The sequence below is a fragment of the Castor canadensis genome, chromosome 11 (genome assembly GCF_047511655.1).
Source record: "Castor canadensis chromosome 11, mCasCan1.hap1v2, whole genome shotgun sequence".
NCBI lineage: Eukaryota > Metazoa > Chordata > Mammalia > Rodentia > Castoridae > Castor > Castor canadensis.
Window position 1 is genome coordinate 75,023,359 of NC_133396.1, and position 14,279 is coordinate 75,037,637.

At 40.3% G+C, this 14,279-nt stretch overlaps 1 non-coding gene across 1 annotated transcript; it reads right to left on the reverse strand.

Annotated features, from left to right (window-relative positions):
• Positions 1-5,882: 5,882 nt before the first annotated feature.
• On the reverse strand, positions 5,883-6,009 carry LOC141414500 (small nucleolar RNA SNORA51). The gene has a single exon (XR_012439527.1). It is a non-coding gene; the product is annotated as a small nucleolar RNA SNORA51 (small nucleolar RNA).
• Between the last annotated feature and the right edge of the window lie 8,270 nt (positions 6,010-14,279).

Below are 14,279 nucleotides of genomic sequence, written 5' to 3' on the forward strand. Positions count from 1 at the left end.
GTAAGAGCATTTTTGAGTGTGTGATTGGCATGTTCAACCTTTCCTGAGGATTGGGGGTGATAAGGGGATTTGAAATCTCCAGTGGATGTTTAAGGCTTGTGCCAGTTTTTGGGAAATAGAGGAAACAAACTCGGGCCCATTGTCTAACTGGATGGAGGCCGGGAGGCCAAACCATGGGATGATATCTGTGACCGGGATTGTTGTTTTTGTGGAGGCCCTTTTATTAGTTGTAGGGAAGTCTTCCATCCATCCTGTGAAGGTGTCAACCAGCACCAGGAGGTATTTGATTTTCTTTACTGGGGGCATGTGGGTAAAATCCACCTGCCAGTCCATGACAGGGAGGCATCCTCTGGCTTGGTGCATGGGAAAGGGAGGGGCCTAACATGGGAGTTAGGGTTTGTGTCCTGACAGATCGAGCAAGATTGGGTAATCTGTTTAAGGTATTGTATGTCTTCTGTTGATAGGGAAAGGGATTGGTGGAGAAAGGTGCAGAGAGCATGAAGATTAGGATGAAAAAGCATATGTAAATAAGAGAGAAGAGTATTGACCTCAGAAGAGGGGAGTGAAAGCTTAGTGAGATGGGGAGGGGAGGCCAGAGTAAGGGGGTACATGGTGTGGGGTGCAGATTGGAGGGCTGCTTGTTTTGCCTCTGTATCTGCTCAGTTGTTTCCTTTGGTAACAATAGAGGAATCAGTCTGATGAGCTTTGCAATGGGTGATGCCTATTTGGAAAGGGAGGCATGAGGCTTCTAGGACCTGGGTTATTAAGGCAGCATTAATTATGGGGGTTCCTTTTGTAGTTAGGAGTCCCCTTTCCTTCCAGATTGCAGAGTGGGACAACAAAGTGTGAAAGGCATATTTAGAGCCAGTGTAAATATTAATAGCTTTGTTTTTTGCCAGGGTTAGAGCTCTGGCCAGGGCAGTTAGTTTGGCTTTTTGGGAAGTCATGCCCAAAGGGAGAGGATGTGCCTCAAAGACAGTGGAATTAGAGACAATAGCATATCCTGCTCTTTGTTGTCCATTGTGAATAAAGGAGCGGCCATCAATAAAACAAGTGTAGTCAGCCTGAGAAAGGGTGCCCTCCTGAATGTAGTCTGAGCAGGGGAGGAGCTCCTCAAGGATCTCGGGGCAGGAGTGAATGAGGGGTGTTGAAGAGAGAGGAACAAGAGTGTCTGGGTTAAGTGGGGGACATGAGATGAACGTTAGTGTGGGGTCCTCACCCAAGTCTACTTGGAGGGGCAGGATATGAGAGAGGGGCATGGAGTGAAGTGCCTTATATGTAAGGCATTCTGAGAGGCTATGAGTGGAGTAAACAGTAAGGAGGGACCCAAAGGTGAGCTTTTTACTTTCTTGAATGAGGAGAGAAGCAGCTGCTAGGGCTCTGAGGCATGGGGCCCATCCCCTGGTTGTGGGGTCTAACTGTTTGGAGAGGTATGCAATTGGAGCAAAGGAGGGCCCTATGTTGTGTCCTAAAACTCCTAAGACAAACCCTTGCCTCTCAGAGATGTAAAGGAAAAAAGGACGAGTGAGGTCCAGCAGGTGAAGTGCCAGAGCTTGTTCCAGGGTTTGCAAGAGGGACTTGAAATGGCCTGACACAGGCTGAGAGGGTTCCAGCGGCTCTTGGATGGGGCCCTTGGGTGCCTCATATAGAGGCTTAACCATCAGACTGAAGTTGGGCACCCAGGCTCTGAGATAGCCAGCCAGGCTGAGGAAGGAGAGAATTTCAGCCTTGGTGGTGGGGGCAGGGAGAGAAACCAATAAGGCCTTACAATCTATGGTGATAGCCTTATGAGTAGGGGAAATGGATAGGCCCAGGTAAATTACCTGGGTGAGAGACAGTTGAGCCTTGTTAGGGGACACCTGGTATCCCTTTTTTCCCAGAAAATTAAGTAAGAGGTCAGTGTGTTGTTGGCTATCCTCGAGTGAGGGGCTGCAGAGTAGGAGATCATTTACATATTGGAGGAGTTTACTCAGGGAGAGATGGAGGGTAAGGAGGTCTCTAGCCAGAGCTTGTCCAAAGAGGTGGGAACTGTCCCAGAATCCCTGAGGCAAAACAGTCCAGGTCAATTGTTGGGAAGTATGAGAATCTGGATTAGTCCAGGTGAAGGCAAAGAGATTTGGGGACTGTGGGTGGACAGGGATAGTGAAGAAAGTATCTTTCACATCCAGGATTGTGAAATGGGTGGTGGTACCAGGGATGAGACACGAGAGTTTAGGGGTTGGGTACCACCGGCTGTATAGGCATCACTGCCAGGTTGATTAAGCAGAGGTCCTGCATCAGCTGGTAAGACCCATTAGGCTTTTTTACAGGCAGAATAGGAGTGTTATAGGGAGAGTGGGTTGGGCAAAGTAGGCCCTTAGTGAGAAGCTCTGAGATGATAGGCTTTAGCTCCTGTAGGTGGGTTAGAGAGATGTGATATTGAGATTGATTTGGGAAAGTAGAAGGATCTTTGAGAGTAATAACAATTGGCTCATGATGTGAGGCAATGGAGGAGTTTTTGAGATCCCATACAATTGGGTCCACTAATACTGCTGGTGAGGTCAAGGAGTTGGGAGAAGCTTGTGGAAGCAAGGCACCTATGATGGCGAGGAGGGACTGTGAGGAAGGAGACAAGGGGTTAGTGGGCCACGGCTCTTGTGGGGATGGATGTAAGGTGAGAGTGACCCGAAACTTTGTTAAAATGTCTCTACCTAAGAGTGGGGTGGGACAATTAGGTAGCACTAGGAAGGAATGGGTAAAGAGGGTATCTCCCAGTATACAAGTTAAGGGAAAGGTCATTAAGGGCTGGGTAGGAGTTCCCTCCACCCCGACTATGGAGTTTGAAGAAGACTTAGTAGGTTCCCAGAACTCCAACAAGGCAGAAAAAGTGGCACCGATGTCCATGAAGAGAGAGATAGGCCTACTGTCAATGATGGCCATTACCGTGGGCTCCTGTGAATTTATGGTTGTTGGGCCTGGGAGTCCTGGGCTCCATCAGTCTTCTGCCGTGGTTACTAGTACTAGAAAATCAGTTAGGGAGGAGGAACGTTGAGGGGGTCTAGACCCCCCACCTTGAGAGATGGAGGGGCAGTCCCTCACCCAGTGGCCCTCCTGTTTGCACTTAGGGCATGGTCCTGGTGGGTGGTGTATCTTATGTCAGGCACAGGCCCAGTGTCCCTCAAGGCCACACCAAAAACATGGGCCAGGAGACAGTCAGGATTTTCCCTGGCCTTGGGAGTTGGGAGCTGGGAGGTTTTGCCAGAGGGCTTGGGCCAACATCTGAAATTTGGCCTTATCTCTCCTCTCCTTACTAGCCCATTGCTGTTCTTCACAGTAATTATAAACCTTAAAAGCCACATTTATATTTTCAGCCTGTGGAATCTGAGGGCCATTTTCCAGCAGTTTAAGTTTTTTCATACATCTGGGGCTGACTGGGAGATAAAGTGGGTTATAAGGATGATTGTCCCATCCTTAGTTTCAGGGTTAACTTTTGTGTGGTGTCGTAATGCTTCTGTAAGTCGGGACAAGAAACTGGCTGGGTTTTCTTTTTCCTCTTCTTGAATTTCCCTGACTTTTTCAAAATTAACAACCTTTTGGGCAGCCCTCTTTAACCCTGCACTAGGCAGGTGATCATCTGGTCTCTGGAAGTTGTGTCATTAGTTTGATAGTCCCAATGGTGTTCTATCTCTGGAACTGCCAACATTCCCACAGGGTGAGCAAGGAGGTACAGTGAATCTCATCTGCATGTGTCTTAGCCATGTCCCAGACCCTTGGTCTCTCCTCCAGAAGGAGTATTGAGGAGAGGATGGTATAGATGTCATGGCAGGTGAGGCTGTAAGATTGAGCCAAATATTGAAATTTTTTAATGTAAGAGTCAGGGTTAGAGGTAAAGGAACTGAGGCGTTTTTCAATCTGAGACAGGTCTGTGAGAGAAAAGGGAATATGAACTTGCATGATACCCTCGGTGCCAGCCATCTCTCAGAGAGGGTGGAGGGAAACCGGCTGGCTGGGGGGACTGTGAGAGCGAGTATGTGGAGCACTCAGGGGATCCTGTGGTTTCAGATTGGTGGGAGGGCAAGTGGAAGGGGGAGTAGAAGGAGGAGTGGAGGAAGAGGTGGAAGGAGAGGTGGGGGAAGCAGCTGAAAGGGCAGTGGGAGGGGAGGCAGAAGGAGCAACAGGGGAAGCATTGGGGACCAGCTGCTGAACAATGGAAGCTCATGTCTGATAAGGTAGAGGCTCATTAGGATTGAAAGAAGGGAAAGTTTCAGAGTCAGGGAGGGTAGTTGGGGTTTTTGTAGCTAGAAGGACTTGGTCAGGGGAGCAAAAGGTGCAGAAAAAGGCTTAGAGCAGGGATAAGAGAATGCCTGGACATAGAGAATTTCCTTCCACTTTCCAGTGCATTCACAGAAGTTATAGAGATCCCTGAGAATGTTAGGGTCAAGTGTGCCATCTAGTGGCCATTTAGAGTCATTGTCCAATTGGTATTGTGGCCAAGCCTGATTGGAAAGAAAAATGAATTTTTTTGCCTTTACATCAGGCAAGAGCTGTAAGGGCTTGAGGTTGGCCAATAGACAGCCCGGAGGGTGTCTGAGGGAATTTTGGAAGGTCCAGTGCCCATGGTGAGACCCTGTTCAAGGAAGAATATGGCGGGGGTCTCTGAGATTTTCCTTTCCTGGATGAAACAGAGAAGTGGAGGACCTCAAGGGAACATCTTCATCAAGAGGATCATCTATGCCCCAGGAACCCAGTTCCTGAGCCAAGTGGGTCGGGACCTAGTACTAGGATTTCTCAACTGAGAGAGAGAAAGAGCCACAACTCATGACCAGAGGGAACTCAGCAAGGGAGGACTGAGTAAATCAGATGGTGGTGGGTGAGTTACAGGAAGCACACTGACCTTGAGGAGGTTCCCTGTGAGCAAGAGTGGCAATGGTGGCACTAGCCTAAGATCAGGGGTCCCAGCAAAGCAGCTCAGATCCCAGTAAGTTTATCCAGGCTTAAGGAAGGCAGCTCCCACCTATGTGGCTTTGGCAGGCCAGTATAACCCCCCATCTTGGCACCCTTATATAGGGGATGTATGCCTTGTGGCTAAAGTAGGCTTGAGAGCGCAGTATATATTGGGAAGGCCTGAATTTACTGACTGGGGGAGCAAGATCGATGCCGGAAGCTTGCCTGGTCCCAGCCAATGCACCAAAATGTTAGGAAAACACCACACACCGCACACAAAAGAGGCTCACGAGAAGTATCTCATGTCCAAAGTTTAATAAGCAGGCTGGCTGGCCGAGAAGAAAAAATGTTGCAGCAGCTTCTCTCGGTGGGTCTGGCCTTAAGTAGCATTTTGGAGAAAGCAAGGGCAAGGCACAGACAAAGAGAGGTGGTGGGAGATAAGGGACATTGGGGCTTTGTTCTGCAAGGGATGAGACCAGCTGCTGAAGCAAAGTCTTGGGGTGGGCAAAGGAAGGTGGAGGGAGATAAGGAACTGTGGGCTTTGTTCTGCAAGAAGTGAAACCAACTGTGGCTTAGGCTGCAGAAGGGACAGTTCTTATCACTCTATGTGTATGCTTCCCCAATGTCACAATTGCAAAGAGATGTATTAGAGTTAAATCATCTTTCTAGTAGCTTATTTTTAAGATGGACCACTATGTTTAGAATTACTAATTCTTACTCTTACAAAGGTTGAGATGAGCTAATTCTGTAGAAGCATGAGTTAATTTTTAAATTGTTTTCATTTAGTTATTTTTAGAGAGACATTTACTGTAGTGCCCACTCTGAGCTGGAACTTCTGGGGTCAGTGTTCCTGCCTCAGCTTCCTAAGCAGTTGGGCCTATAAGCACCCACTGCCCTGCCTGGGTATTTCATGAGTTTAATAAGAGTTTTTTTTTCTCTCTCTCTCATTTTTGCTCCCTTCAGGTTTCCCCATTCACAATACAGACAAGACACAGGACATGGGTCGAGGTAAAATGGGGTAGGTTTATTTGGCTCTTTGTATATAGTCAGTGTAAGCACACAGCCTGTAGTAAGCACCAGGAGGCCGGAGTGCTTTTTTCTGGTTAGTAAAATTTTTCTCATTCCATTTTAATGGAGATAGATTCATAGAGGAATTGAAATGTGTTGTTTGAATATGTACAAGTTTAATCAACATAGTATTAGGGTGGGGATATAGCCCAAGGTCCTGGGTTCAGTCACCAGCACCACCAAAAGAAACAAACAGAAAAACAAAAAAAGAAAACACCCATACTGTTTTATAATTACTCTCTTGTGAATGGGCCATTGAAAAAGCAACTCTGTGTTAATTATTGAGATATTGTAATATCTTCAACTTGAAGATTCTGGGTCTCCCTAACCTATTTTTGTATATTCCACCTGTGTTCCTAATGGAAAACTTTTTATTGTTCTTGTTTTCTTTTTTAGCACAATGAAGATTACTCAGTCTTTCATTCTGAGAAATGGCATCACACACAAAAAAATCAAATACAGACACTACACTTTTCACCTTTCTCTGTTTCTCAGAAACATTTGGTAGAATTAATGATTCTCCCTGTGAGATTCTGTACTTCGTATCTGAAACAATATTTTCAATTTAATTAATTTAGATATTACCTCCTTAATGTGTTCTGCACTAACAAACCTACCTGAAACAGAATACCTATCTTTCCATCATTGTCTTAAATCATTTTATTTTCCATTAAAATATCTATCTTTGCTTACATTCATAGTCATAAATAATATATCTCCCTCAAAAGAATATGAGCTCATGAGAAATTGGACTTTGCTTTATTTTTGGTTTTGCCTGGTGGTGTGTGTGCTAAAATAAACTTTTCATTTTAGTACAGCTTTGGATTTATAGAAAACTTGCAAAGAAAATAAGTAATGGTTACTGAGACTGCATACCTAGAATCTGCCATTATGAATGTTGTACTGGAATATGGCAGAGCTGCCACAGGAGATTAACAAACATTTATGTGCTGTCATCACTAAAGTCCATATTTTGTCTAGAGTCTCATAATTTTTACCTAATGTCATTTTATTGCTCCAGATCTCAGACTGGTTACCATATTTGGAAGCTGTCTCCTGACTGTGACCGTGGTTCTCAGAACAGCTAGTTAGTGAAGTCAGTTTTGAGGAGACTGTCAGCTACTTTGTTTCACCTTGGTGACTTCTTGTTTATTATTTGACTATAGTTATTGTCTTTGGGAGGAAGATCACAGAGATATTTATCTTCATCATGTGTTATCACTCTTGGTGTTAACCATAGTCACTTACTTGGCTGGGGGAATGTTTGTCAAATGTGTCCACCATAAATGTATTTTTTTCTCACATTTCCTTTGCATAGTATTTGAAACAAAGAAGTCCAAATGGCCAAAAAACACAAAAAAATGCTCTCCATCCCTGGCCATAAAGGAAATGCAAATCAAAATCACTCTAAGATTCTGCCTCATTCCATCAAGGACACCAACAACAACAAATGTTGGAAAGGATGAGAGGAAAAAGGAACCCTCATACACTGCTGGTGGGAATGTAAGCTAGTACAACCACTATGTAAAACAATATGGAGGCTTCTCAAAAAACTAAACATGGATATGCCCATATGATCCAGCAATCCCACTCTTAGGAATATACACAAAGGAATATAAGTCAGGTTACTCCAGAGGCACCTGCACACCCATGTTTATTACAGTGCTATTCACAACAGCCAAGCTATGGAAACAGGCAAGATGCCCAATTACTAACAAGTGGATTAAGGAAATGTGATATTTATATACAATGGAATTTTATTCATCCACAAAGAAGAATGAAATTTTGTCATTCGCAAGTAAATGGGTGGAACTGAAGAACATCATCTTAAGTGAAGTTAGTCAGGCTCAGAAGGCCAAAAATCACATGTTCTCCCTCATATGTGGATTAAAGACCTAAAATAAATGCAGTAATATTGAGCATGGTTCACACACTAAGAGGATACCATGCATGGGAGGAACAGGGAAAGGGAAGGAAACCTACTACTTGAATGTGGGTGATCTGCTCACTGCATAGAAGCAAATATATTAATAATCTTAAAATGGCAGTGGCCACTATGGGAAGGGGACTAAAAAGTAGTGAAGAGGTCAGGTAGAGATGAACCAATCTGGGTTGTAATACACTTGTGCATAGAAGCAACGCTAAGACTCTCTCTGCATAGCTACCTTTATCTCAGACTAGCAAAAATGCTATGTTTTTCTTATTATCACTTATCTATTCTCTTTGAGAAAACTATAGAACAAGAGGGCAGAACAGGTTCTGCCTGGAAAATGGGATGACCCAAATAATGTATACACATGTAAGTGAATGTAAAAATGATAAAATTAAATTAAATTAAATGAAAAACAAAAAGATGGGGATGGAAATGAGTTGAGCAAAAAAAAAAAAAAAAGAAAGAAAAAAGAAAAGAGTAAGGAGATGTGTTCCATTTCCTTGAGGGTGAGGAATGAACATAGCTATTGAGAATTCTCTTCTCCCTTATTTATTTTGTTCAATCATTTGTTTATTTCAGCCTAAACTTAAATCTTACACTTTTGTGTAAAGTTTAAGTATTTTACACTTTTGTGTAAAGTTTTAGTATTTTACACAAAATAAATAAAGTATTTATTTTATACTTTTGAAAATAATCTAGCACTGCATTATTTACTTTTTCCAGCTTTGGACATTAGGGACTCCTTCAATTGGCCTCTGTATTCTTTTTCACTTGAATTTTTAGCACTTTCTTTTTTATAAGTTAGTTTTTGTAAGATATGCACATTCATTATCCCATCTAGAAGTACCCATTTGTCTTGTCTTTTATTAGAAAATAGTATTAGAAGCCAAGATCTTGGTGTTCGGTGTGCTGGTTCCTATTGGGGACTTGTTGCTTCTATGCTTGGGTTACAAAGTGAGAAAATTTCATGTGTACATTACTTATCTGTGTGTATATACTATAAATACTTGCATATATATACCTATGTGCTTCTATATGAGTCTATCTACAAATGTATTTGATTTTCTTGTACCATACCACGAATAATTCTAGTCATCTCCCCTATTTACATATTAGTCCAAAAGTGAGAAGCATGACCCCCACCATCTCACATCAAGATACTTAAATTACTCATTGCCTTTACAACTGAATAACACTATTAACACGTAAGTCTGGCAGTATCCTAACTGTTAACTCATACCCCATTGGAAGCCACTTTAAAAACAATAGTGGAGTACTTGTGTGTAGTTCCTTTTTCCTTTAGACTTTTAGTCTCTATTTATGTCTAAAGTTAGGTCAACACTTTCTCCCCATTCCCTTTAGTGAGATTGTCTCTCATATTTATAATATAGTTGCATTGCTTCTATACTGTTTTTCTTCCTGTTCAGACTCTCCAACATTTTATATTATAATTTTTTAAATTTTATATACTTTAAAGTTCAATTCTTATATTCTAATTTCCCATGTGTTTTAACAAACACATAAATTTCTGTATAATGTGTCTGATATTACAGTTTCATACAGATTTTCTCAGTCCTAAAATGTATCTTGTGCTGAGAAATTACTCAGAGTGTTTCCACATTTCCCTATTGTTACAAACAATATAAATATAATCCAGCTGTTCTTAAAATCTGCATAATTTTATATTAATTCTTCCTTTGTTTTCATACTAACCACTAATACTACAATTCTTGATGCTTATGTCTTATTATGTTGGTTCTGTCAGTTTAATATGTTATATAACATTATACATCAATATTTTCATTAATCAAGGACACAAGAATTACTTCCTTTGTTAGTGAAACTAAAATCAAACAATAATAATATCAACAACATATTGATATTAGTATATATGAAATTTTGTGGCAAGTTAAGTCTGTGTGTGATCATTTAAATATTTTCTAAGTGTAAGACTTAGGTGAATGCTTGTCTTCTATTTTTTTTTTCTTTTGGCACTTTGAACTCAGTCCTTGAGCTTGCTAAATAGATGCTTTACCACTTGAGCCACACTTCCAGCCCTTTTTGCTTGAGTTATCTTTCAAATAGTCTCATATTTATGCAAGGATAGACCATGATTCTATTATTTACACCTCCCATGTAGCTGGGAGGACAGGTATGCATCACCACTCATTGGTTGAGATGGGGTCTCTCCACATTTCCACCTGGTCTGGCCTTAAATCCAGACCCTCCTGATCTCTGCTTTCCAAGTAACTAAGGTTACATGCATAAGCATGTTCCTGGCCTTGCTCCTACTTTTAGTATATGAAGCATATCTTAAGAAATCTATCTACCTATCAATCTATCTATCTATATGTATATGCAAACTGCCATATAAGAGTGTACATAATTGAAGATGTACAATGTTATATTTTGATCAAATCATAGTAATTAACATATACATCTTTTTACTTGATTTTTTGGTGTTGGTAATAGAATATTTGCATAGAGTTATTTTGAAACATACGGTCCATATCCTTAAGTAGAGTCATTTCACTGTGCCATAGATCACTAGAACATATAACGCCTAACTAGCTGTAATTTTGTAGACAATAACTGGCCTCTATCTACACCTCTTCTTCCTTGCCCTTTCCAGCCTCACGTGAACACTAGTCCAATGATTACTTTTATAAAATAAAATTTTTTAACTTTTACATATGAAAAAAAATTACTGTGTTATTTGTCTTGCCAGAAATGGCTTATTTCACTTTCCTTAATGTTCTCCAGTTGCATCCATAATGTAGCAAAGGACAAGGAATCATTATTTTTATAGCTGAATTTCATTGTCTTTAAAATGCACATTTCCTGGTAATTAAAGGAAAAACTGAAGAACTATTAATTAAACAACTCAAGACCTGTGAAAAGAAAACGCAAGAACTCACTGACTCCATCAAAAGACCAAACTTGAGAATCATGGGGATTGAAGAAGGAGAAGAGGTGCAAGCGAAGGGAATGCGTAATATATTCAACAAAATAATAACGGAAAATTTCCCAAATCTAGAGAAAGATATTCCCATACAAATGCAAGAGGCCTCCAGGACACCAAACAGGCCAGATCAAAATAGAACTACTCCACGACATATCATCATTAAAACAACAAGTTCAGAAACTAAGGAAAGAATATTGAAGGCTGTAAGAGAGAAAAAACAAGTAACATACAAAGGTAAACTCATCAAAATCACAGCAGACTTCTCAACAGAAACATTAAAAGCAAGAAGAGCGTGGGGTGAGATCTTCCAGGCACTGAATGAAAATAACTTCAACCCCAGGATACTCTACCCAGCAAAGCTATCATTCAAAATAGATGGAGCAATAAAAGTCTTCCATGATAAGCAGAAACTAAAACAATATGTGACCACAAAGCCACCATTACAAAAGATTCTGCAAGGGATCCTGCACACAGAAAGTGACACCCAACTTAACCATGAAAAGGCAGGCAGCACCAAACCACAGGATAAGAAAAAGCAAGACAGAAGAGAGTAACATCAAGTTAGGTACACACAATCAAACCTTCAAACAACTAAGACAACTAAATGGCAGGAATCACCACATACCTATCAGTACTAACGCTTAATGTTAATGGACTCAATTCACCCATCAAAAGACACCGCTTGACAAAATGGATTAAAAAAGAAGATCCAACAATTTGTTGCTTACAGGAGACTCATCTCACTGACAGAAATAAGCATATGCTTAGGATGAAAGGCTGGAAGAAGATTTACCAAGCCAATGGCCCCCGAAAACAAGCAGGAGTAGCAATACTTATCTCTGACAAAGTAGACTTCAAACCTACATTGATCAAACGAGATAAAGAAGGACATTCCATACTAATAAAAGGGGAAATAGACCAAAAGGAAATAATAATCATCAATCTGTACGCACCCAATGTCAACGCACCCAATTTCATCAAACATACCCTGAAAGACCTAAAAGCATATATAAACGCCAACACAGTGGTTGTGGGAGATTTTAACACTCCATTATCATCAATAGATAGGTCATCCAAACAAAAACTCAATAAAGAAATCCAAGCTCTAAAATATGCAATAGATCAAGTGGACCTAGTAGATGTCTACAGAACATTTCATCCAACCTCTACGCAATATACATTCTTCTCAGCAGCCCATGGAACCTTCTCCAAAATAGATCATATCCTAGGGCACAAAGCAAGCCTCAGCAAATATAAGAAAATAGAAATAATACCATGCATACTATCTGACCACAATGCAGTAAAAGTAGAACTCAACAACAAAAGTAAAGACAAAAAACATGCAAACAGCTGGAAACTAAATAACTCATTACTTAATGAAGAATGGATCATCGATGCAATAAAAGAGGAAATTAAAAAGTTCCTAGAAGTCAATGAAAATGAAAACACAACCTACCGGAACCTATGGGACACAGCTAAGGCAGTCTTGAGAGAAAAGTTTATAGCCAGGAGTGCATATATTAAAAAGACTGAAAGATCCCAAATCAATGACCTAATGATACATCTCAAACGCCTAGAAAAACAAGAACAAGCAAATCCCAAAACAAATAGAAGGAGAGAAATAATAAAAATAAGAGCTGAAATCAACAAAATAGAAACCAAAAAAACCATACAAAGAATTAATGAAACAAAAAGTTGGTTCTTTGAAAAAATAAACAAGATTGATAGACCCCTGGCAAACCTGACTAAAATGAGGAGAGAAAAAACCCAAATTAGTAGAATTAGGAATGCAAAAGGGGAGATAACAACAAACACCATGGAAGTCCAGGAAATCATCAGAGACTACTTTGAGAACCTATAATCAAATAAATTTGAAAATCTTAAAGAAATGGACACATTTCTAGATACATATGATCATCCAAAACTGAACCAAGAGGAAATTAATCACCTGAATAGACCTATAACACAAAATGAAATTGAAGCAGCAATCAAGAGTCTCCCAAAAAAGAAAAGTCCAGGACCTGATGGATTCTCTGCTGAATTCTATCAGACCTTTAAAGAAGAACTGATACCAACCCTCCTTAAACTGTTCCATGAAATAGAAAGGGAAGGAAAACTGCCAAACACATTTTATGAAGCCACTATTACACTTATCCCAAAACCAGGCAAAGACACCTCCAAAAAGGAAAACTATAGGCCAATCTCCTTAATGAACATTGATGCAAAAATCCTCAACAAAATAATGGCAAATTGAATTCAGCAACACATCAAAAAGATTATTCACCACGACCAGGTAGGCTTCATCCCAGGGATGCAGGGGTGGTTCAACATATGAAAATCAATAAACGTAATAAACCACATTAACAGAAGCAAAGACAAAAACCACTTGATCATCTCAATAGATGCAGAAAAAGCCTTTGATAAGATCCAACATCATTTCATGATAAAAGCTCTAAGAAAACTAGGAATAGAAGGAAAGTTCCTCAACATTATAAAAGCTATATATGACAAACCTACAGCCAGCATTATACTTAACGGAGAAAAATTAAAACCATTCCCTCTAAAATCAGGAACCAGACAAGGATGCCCACTATCTCCACTCCTATTCAACATAGTACTGGAATTCCTAGCAAGAGCAATTAGGCAAGAAGAAGGAATAAAAGGAATACAAATAGGTAAAGAAACTGTCAAAATATCCCTATTTGCAGACGACATGATCCTATACCTTAAAGACCCAAAAAACTCTACTCAGAAGCTTCTAGACATCATCAATAGCTATAGCAAGGTAGCAGGATATAAAATCAACATAGAAAAATCATTAGCATTTCTATACACTAACAATGAGCAAACGGAAAAAGAATGTATGAAAACAATTCCATTTACAATAGCCTCAAACAAAATCAAATACCTAGGTGTAAACCTAACAAAAGATGTGAAAGACCTCTACAAGGAAAACTATACACTTCTGAAGAAAGAGATTGAGGAAAGTGGAGAGATCTCCCATGCTCATGGATTGGTAGAATCAACATAGTAAAAATGTCGATACTCCCCAATGTAATCTACATGTTTAATGCAATTCCCATCAAAATTCCAATGACATTCATTAAAGAGATTGAAAAATCTACTGTGAAATTTATATGGAAACACAAGAGGCCACGAATAGCCAAGGCAATACTCAGTCAAAAGAACAATGCAGGAGGTATCACAATACCTGACTTCAAACTATATTACAAAGCAATAATGATAAAAACAGCATGGTACTGGCACAAAAACAGACATGAAGACCAGTGGAACAGAATAGAGGATCCAGATACGAAGCCACACAACTATGAGCAACTTATCTTTGACAAAGGAGCTAAAAATATACGATGGAGAAATAGCAGCCTCTTC